Source organism: Adelges cooleyi, unplaced genomic scaffold (assembly GCF_023614345.1).
Source record: "Adelges cooleyi isolate 19-005CV unplaced genomic scaffold, UGA_ACOO_1.1 ACOO_flye_CR_arks_rails_tigmint_CR_PRNA_108, whole genome shotgun sequence".
NCBI lineage: Eukaryota > Metazoa > Arthropoda > Insecta > Hemiptera > Adelgidae > Adelges > Adelges cooleyi.
In genome coordinates, this window is record NW_026095761.1 from 5,424,487 (window position 1) to 5,432,850 (window position 8,364).

General features: G+C 29.2%; 1 protein-coding gene across 3 annotated transcripts in view; it reads right to left on the bottom strand.

The window, feature by feature from the left end:
• LOC126842921 (nitric oxide synthase, salivary gland) overlaps positions 1–8,060 on the bottom strand; it is a 60,312-nt gene extending 52,252 nt beyond the window's left edge. For 2 of the 3 annotated variants that reach the window (XM_050580170.1, XM_050580152.1), the window contains exon 1: positions 7,549–8,060. The gene's annotated coding sequence lies outside the window, so the exon portion shown is untranslated. The remainder of the gene's footprint in view (positions 1–7,548) is intronic. The other variant, XM_050580161.1, reaches the window with a different exon arrangement.
• Between the last annotated feature and the right edge of the window lie 304 nt (positions 8,061–8,364).

Here is an 8,364-nt window from a genome sequence, read left to right on the forward strand (position 1 = left end):
AAATTGAGATTGGCCCTTTTAAATTCGTGCAAATATATAATACATACTATCTATACATAATTTATGAATATCGATTTTATTGTTCGAGTTAAACACCATGGCTGGCCAACAGTAAATGTGTCAAAACCGTAGAGGTTGCTATTTGTATTTTTTCCTGCGATGAGCATTATTTGTTTTTAATTTTTAACGTCATTTAGGTTGGTTGTGTGAACAGTATTTCGACGTATTTGTTTAATTCCCATAAGAGGATAAGATGTTTTTTTTCATCTCTTCAGTGTGTTTATGTCCAGCAAGGGATAATTGAAAACAATCCTGCTGGAAACGGGGTAAAAAATATTGACCTCCGTCAAAATAATGAAAACAATAATTATTTTAAAGGAACAATTATTTAATGTAGCAGTCGGCGAATTTTTAAAACAAAAGCTTGTTGAAATAAACTTATTTATGTTTACATGAACTAATAGCAATGAATAAGGTACACAGTTTTTATAATTGCTCGCGACACAAATTCCAAGAACCGAGTTCGTAGATGTAAATTTTAAAAACCATATTATAGTAGTGATATTTCAAACTATATTAAAGTTTAAGTCAAATGCAAATGTAACCATTTAGCTTTGATTCATTTTACATTCACTCGAACAAAATAAAATTTTCAAGGAAAATGTAATACAGCTATTATTTTAAAATGATTAGAGTAAATAATATTATCAAAGCGAGAATAGATCTTTAAAAGACAAATATAAAAAATTAGTAGTAAAAAAAATTGCAAGCAAATAATTGATTATTGATATTATTGATATAGGTAAATTATTTTACATTTTCGGAAAAATTGAGAAAGTTCTAGTTTTACAAAAATAACAAGTGATTTTTATATGTGCTTAAACATTTATCAATAATGCACATTTCAAAGACTCAGAAATAGTGGGATCTATATTAAATATACATTTTTTTTTTACAAATCTCACCCCTATTCGTTATGTTTATTAGATATTGTTGAGTAGAAAACAAACTAGGTGACCAGTAGCCAGTAGGTTATCTACCAAGACAGATTATAATAAACAGACTTCATATGTTTTTGTGTCTGGTACTTGCGCTTTCTTTTATTAAAATCACTCCATTTCTTCCATTGATCAGAGATCTAATACAGTAAAAAGGTCGTAAATTAAACAAGTCTATTATTTTTTTGGTACGCCATAATACAGCAAAAAATGTTCGGCAGACATCCTAATCATTCATTATAACTTATTACACTATACACGCGACATAAATGTTATTTAAGAAAATAAAACACCGAATGCCGATTTTACCATTAAAAAAAAAACAATTAGTCTTGTTTAGAAATGTTCAAAGGTGGACGTTATTGTCATTTTGTTAATCATTTGTTTTCAAACGAGGCTATGATTCACGTCTTAAGTAATTATATTAATTGGCGTATGACAAATGAGTGGGAAAATCGTTTAAGCATGACTAAATTAAGAAATTTACTATGGAATAACATAATTTGCTTGAAGAATAGGCTATTTTATTGTTGATACTAATACCTAGATAATATCTAGAATTGTGTAGTTAATTATCTGTCATATATTAAGTGTTTTAATTTCTAAACTATTAATTAATACCACTATACAGTGGTTGTGTTCATAGATTGTTACTCATTTTAATTTTTAACGTTAAACATATTACATTGACACCAAGTACAGCTCATTAATCAACCACCTACTTAAAATTAATGTAATAAAAATGTGATGACATTAACAAAGTAAAACATGCATTTAAGGCGTATGCTCGGTCAGGGTATCCACTAATGTGATTACTTAAAAAAAAAAAGATTTTATATGAATTTCATGATAATATTAATAATATTTTTTTATATTTTATTCGTTCACAAAAAAAGTTGATTAAGTTTTTTTTCTAAAACCAATGGTTCGTACCAAAGTGGTATGTTAGGTTTTTGTAAGGTCAGTGATTTTATCATTTTCATGTATATTTGATTTAGTTCAACTAATTATTACAGTAGTAATTTATCATTTTTTTAAAAATTCTATAGTGTAGACCGAATTTTTGAAAGTTTGACCGTTTTACAAGGTCAACCTTATAGTGTTTGTTTCGATAACTAATTAATTAATTAACTAAAGTTATTAGTTATCATTTATTACTTTTCATTTTAACAGATTTTTATTCTATAAGTACATACTTAAAGATTCGATAACTAACATCAATATATTCTATAAAGAATAACGATTTATACTGTTGACGTTCTTATACATTATATGTATACATTTTTTATTTGACTTCGAAAATTCAGGTTATTAGTTTTTTGGTTGGCTTAGTTGGTTTGGATTTGTAGGGATATACATAGAATGAGCCACCGAAATCCCGGCTGGTCACCACCCATTCGAGATCAAGCAGCAACGGACTTAGACTAACCTCGGGTGTCGCACAGTGAATCATTGTGCCACACCATGACCCTATTTTTATATATTATAAATTAAAAAAAAAAAACAATAATAACTAAATCTTAGAGACAACATTTTTTTATTTTTTTATTATAAGTTTTCATCCTAACTCATTTCTCGTTAGTTTATTTGTATTTTATAATATTCTGAATTTTCACAAGAAGTTTCAATAGAGATTTCTGATAATTAGACAAAGATTTTTTTTTTTGTAATTCATTTTTAATAACACTACAAAGAGCTCGAGCGTTTATTCTTCCGTACTGAGTACTTAGTATGTGGTATGAACCGCATGATAAGATTTGTTGAGGATAAGGATTTTTTTTTTAATTGAGTGACCCCGTGCACAAAAGTCTGCATCTAAAAAGGAGAATTTCAATTGTGTATTTCTACTACTTTCTTCTGTAGTAAATACAGTTTGCGATGAGCTCACATGGATAAACATTTAGGAGTTTGAGTTATTAGTGCATTTATTTGACTGTTGCTATAATTGCTCACATTTGACCCAAATAAATAGTCTAGTGGCAAGTAAAACTGTAAGAATAATTTTTAGTTATGTACGGTTTAAAAAATATTTGTTACAAATACACATTTTAGGACTGCTGTTTTGACAATTGTTAGTTGGCTCGTTATTGATTGTATATCTAGTGGCATTACCTATTTGATCATAATAATTTGTTTATAAAATTCTAGTGATTGAAAAAGTTACTTTTTAGATGGTTATAAATGTTTGTGCTTTTTTCGTCCAGGTAAAGTCACGTTTTATTCATTTTCTGCTTATTAACATAACAACCGCGTTTACGTAAACAGTCATCGTGTGTACAAACTTTTTTGCAAACATTTGCTAACTCAAACGTTTACAAATAAAAAAAAAATGTAGGTACATTAATTAGGATTAAAAAAGAAAATCCGGTTAAAAATGGTTGTTCATGTTATGTATAAATTTTTTTTTTATATTTGTTAAAAATATGTGACAAATAAAAAATAATTACCGGATGTATTTAAACATATTAATATCAAATAGGAAGGACTTAAATAATTAGCACAGTCGGGAAACGTCTTAATCCGAGGCATAACGAGTTTGCGTTCATAAGATTGTTTACTTAATAAATACAAATCAAAAATAAAATATTTATGCGAAGATAAGTTATAATCCAATATATATTTTATTTAAAAAACAAATTAGTTATTAGATCTGAATATTAACTTAACCTTATCGTAATACATAAAAATCATTTTACTATTTCTTTGTATAATCTATTTTCCTTAATAGTGTACAAAATGCAAATTAACTACTTTTAGTTTATACTTTGAGTGTAAAAAAACTTATTAAATATAAGTTTTTTTAAAAAAAAACCTACTCTGGACGTATTAAGTTTGCTATTTTTAGACGTATAACTTTCTACAGCACTCATTATTAAAGATTAAAAAACTTTGATACATTTTTCTTAAACGTAGGTCTTTAGTTTTTATGTTATAGCTATTCTTATCAAACATTGAATTTCATTGTACATTTGATCTTTGTAAAGAATATCCAAAATGAAAGCCATTATTTTATTGAATTAGTTGATTATAGTAATCACAAAATGGTGACAATATATATGAGTGTACGGTTCAAGTAACTCGATTTAAAAATTACTGGAATTATTTAAATGTTTAGTCATTTTATTAACGAATTGGCGTGTCATTCAAACATATAATATTAAAGTAATAAACAGATTTGTTTGTTTATAGCTGCCAAAGAATCACGTCTTCGTTTAAATTTTCGAGTTTTTGGGGTTTCAGGAACAAGTATACACATAATCGTTATAATATAATATGGCGATATAAAGTTTTTTTTACGTATGTAAGGATAATTTTTTTTTATGCAAATACAAATGCCGTAAAGAATCAATTTTTCTAAACTAAATTCAATTGTGTGCACTTAAGACGTTGTTTTTCGGTAGTCACGATATAATATAAGAACTTTGTGTTTAAAAAAAAGAGTACCTAATACGATATTCATAGTATACATTTTAAAGTTAAATTAAAAGTTTCTACTATTATTTGACTAAAATAATTTCAGCGTATACCACAATAAAACGCAGTATTTACTTGACATTTTGTCAACTTTACATAGTGGCTTTATTTGTATGAACATAAGTAAAGGCGGGATTACTTGTTTAGATGACACTGCAAACATTTAACTAAGGCGGAAGTTTTGTTTCCTTATTGGACCAATTGTAAAATAACCTTAACCCATTAGTCGCTGTCGCAAAAAATGTTACCTTCTTCTTATAATTTTGAACGGCTACAATAGGTAATGCTTTTAAAAATATCATTTATTTTAGAGTTATTTATCTTTTCCATCTCAGTTTTCCAATGTTAACCAACGATTTTTTTTTTTTTTTTTAAGCAAGTATTATTATAACAGAACGAATATTTTTCGTTTAAATAATAATAAAAAAAATAAGTTTATTATACAAACCACTTTTACATTAAACATATTTTATTAAATATGTTAAAAATAATTTAACTGGTGTTCAACAAACTCAAGTGTTTACCCAAAAACGGTATGGTTAAAAACATAATGATTGTTAAAATACGATATGAAATAAAAGGCGTATGCGTAAATGAGTGTAAGTTAAAGACGATGGTAGTCGAATAGTCTGGAAGAAGGTATACAGTTATATTTGTTTAGGTTATAATTAAATTAAGTCCAATTTCATGTAACATAACAAAACGCTACTTTAATAAAAAAAAATTATTGCCGTTTTCTTGAAAAAAGACTTTACTTTTAAAATTTAAATCACACAATAAATTATACGTGTACTTAAAATTCCAGCAAATCGGTTAAAGTAATTAAACTCTCGTTAGCTGAAATATTTAAAAGATTTTTTTTAGTCTAGAACAGTTTAACGCTGTTATAAAAAAAAAACTGTCGTGTGTACGTTATTCATGAAAAAAGTATATGTACATGTATAGTGTAAACATATTTATATATATATATATATATTTAATCAAACCTCTTTTGTAGTTTCTTTTTCATCACGTGTAAAGAACTTAATTTGTTCCCGTGCCAATAGTTATATTTACATCCCATTTTGTTTTATCTTTATAATATAGATCGACAGAGTCAATATATCTAGTTGTGTTAGCAAATAAAATGAAAATTGATGAATTGATAATATATATAAAATTATATACCGGGATAACTTAATAAAGGTAACAAATATTCGCTCTATTATTTTAGAAGATGTTAAACCATTTGATGTTTTGGGCGATTGATAAAACTATAATTCTATATTTTATTTACATCATCGGCTGTGGTTTAATGATAAGTACTGCATAATAAAAGTAGTAATAAGACCTGAGTATGAATGTGTTAAAACTTTCACGGGTTGAAATATCACGTGGATGATTTTCAGATATATCCGTGTCAACAACCACGGATATATCTCAAAATCATCCACGGGAAGACCTGAGTAGTTATAGCTAATTAAGTAAGTAATAATCGTGTCTGTGTTGATCGCAAGCCAACACTTGTAAGTTGTATTGTTATCATAATGTATAACAAGAGGATTCTGCATACGATTATAATAAAAAAAACCTAACCTTAATATTATGAATTTCGTGTTGTTACCCTGCAAATTGCTCATCGCAAAAGCATAGGTATTCCATGCTAATGTAGTTAGATATAGTGGAATTTGAAAAGATACTGATAACCGTAGGTAGGTCTGATAATTAATAACCGTTTGTATAAAACGGCAGGGTCCATTGTAAAAATTGCTTTGACGTTTTATTATCCACTTGTTATCAAAACAATGAAATTTTAGTAGTAAGTATAAAAGTATTTTTCTGTTCAAAGTAATAATAAGTTCCTCACCAAACCAATGTTTGTAGAACTACAGTAATAATGTGACATAGGTCGCTGCGCTAATGTTTTATAACACGTTTTGTTTTACCATTTTGTGTTTAAAATGCTAATAACTGAACTCAATAATATTACTGGCAATAAAAACGGACAGGCACATCATTTGAATATAGACACAGTTAGATGATATTTTAATTAGTGTATAAATTTAATACATACTCAACTTCATCACATTTTTCGACATATGATTTGTATTAAGGGTATACCGGGCGTTAGCTTTTTTCTAATGGCCTGAAATTTTTGGCAACCGGGTAAACATAGATCATAGACCGTAAAGGTTAAAATGTAGATCACTAACACCCGGTAAAGCACACGGGATAGAATTTAATTTATCAAAGATTTTGTGCACAAGAATTTTAATATACTAATTTCGTTAGTTCGATTACTAGGATAGTATCTGAGTGAACTTTGTTGTTGACCGAAACTTAACTATCGACTCGTTCAAGACAAAAACCGTGTACTACTTACGTTTAAGAGCCATAAAGGTCGCAAGTTGGAAACCAGAAGTGTAAACGAAAACAAAAAGCTTTAACAAAAACGTACAAAAGGTCGTTGTAAGTCGTTAATTATCATCGTTGAAACGTTGTACTTGGCCGAAAGAGTACCTCGAGTTCGGATGAACCGTAAACTTGTTCAATCACACAAAACGAAGTTCGACCAAAATTAATTTTAAAGCGAAAACCATACCTATTAATCACAATCGAATATTGGATTTTAAAGATTTCCGTGTAACTTATTCCGGCGAAAAACTATATAAGTGTCGACCACTGAAAATGATGCGTGGAGATTTTGCAATAATTAAATACATTTTACTATCTCTGGCGAACACTGTGTACTACGTTAAGTTGTATAATATATGACAATTGTTAAACAAATATTTTTTTAAGAGCCGTTAAGTGTGAGTAAATATAATTCACTATGCATCAGTTAGAATTGTAATGTTTCCATTGAAAACAACGGTCGAAGAATGAGAAGATATACGAGTGAGAATATTTAACGTTAGAGATTAAAATAACAAATGTAGAAACTTTGCGTTTGCGTCGCTGAATGTAAAATCATTTGTAGTTTTGTAAATAATTATCAGTTGCTAGTTTTTTTTTAATTCAAAATTTTTTTTCAACAAATAGGTCTTTATGTACATAATATGTAAATATTAGCTAACCCTCTTGGTGGATAACTCACTTGAAATCCTTTTGTGATCCGCCTTTGTAGTGCCGAGTCGAAGACAAAATTTTTTTTTCCTTCTTACGTTCTGGTTTCGGTTCAAATCGCGCGTAAACGGATGTGGCGGATGACGTCCGGACTGAGCATAACGTTGCGAAATCTGGTCTCGGATATTCACTTGTAATTGAAACGTTGAGGAAAAAAAGAAAGATATATCCAGTAAGACGGAGACAGATAAAGCGAGAGAGAGACGGGTGAAAAAGGAGCGAACCCTATTTAAACAGAAACGGAAATATTTATACGATTTCGACGGCGAATAAAAATATATTTTTTAGTAGTACTTCACTCGGAAAAAAAAATTGTAAAAAAAAAAAGAGACTTACAATACTATACACTATATAAATCTATATAGCAGTTGCGTTCCCTTATGTATTGTATATAATATATTGTATATTGTTATATGGCCCTATAAACAACGGTGCAGCTAATGCCGCGGATCCGCTTAAGTCGGCGGCGCAACGTGTATTGCTGATACCGGAGCGGCCGTACAAGTCTACTGATAATGCGGTCCCTATCCAAAGCGCGAGATGTGCTCGACGTCCGCCCGCCACTTTTTAACGGCCACGCGCGCCACACGTCCTCCACTCTCGGCCAATGGCGTCGCGGCGCGCTCGTCTTACGTGACGGCCGCCGTTGTTGCAGCGACGCGACGCCGTGTACCCCAATGGTGTACCCCGTGTTCCCTACGCCAATTTATACATATATATATATATATATATAAACATAATATTTTTATATACAAACATTACTATTATTATTGGAATCATAACCGTG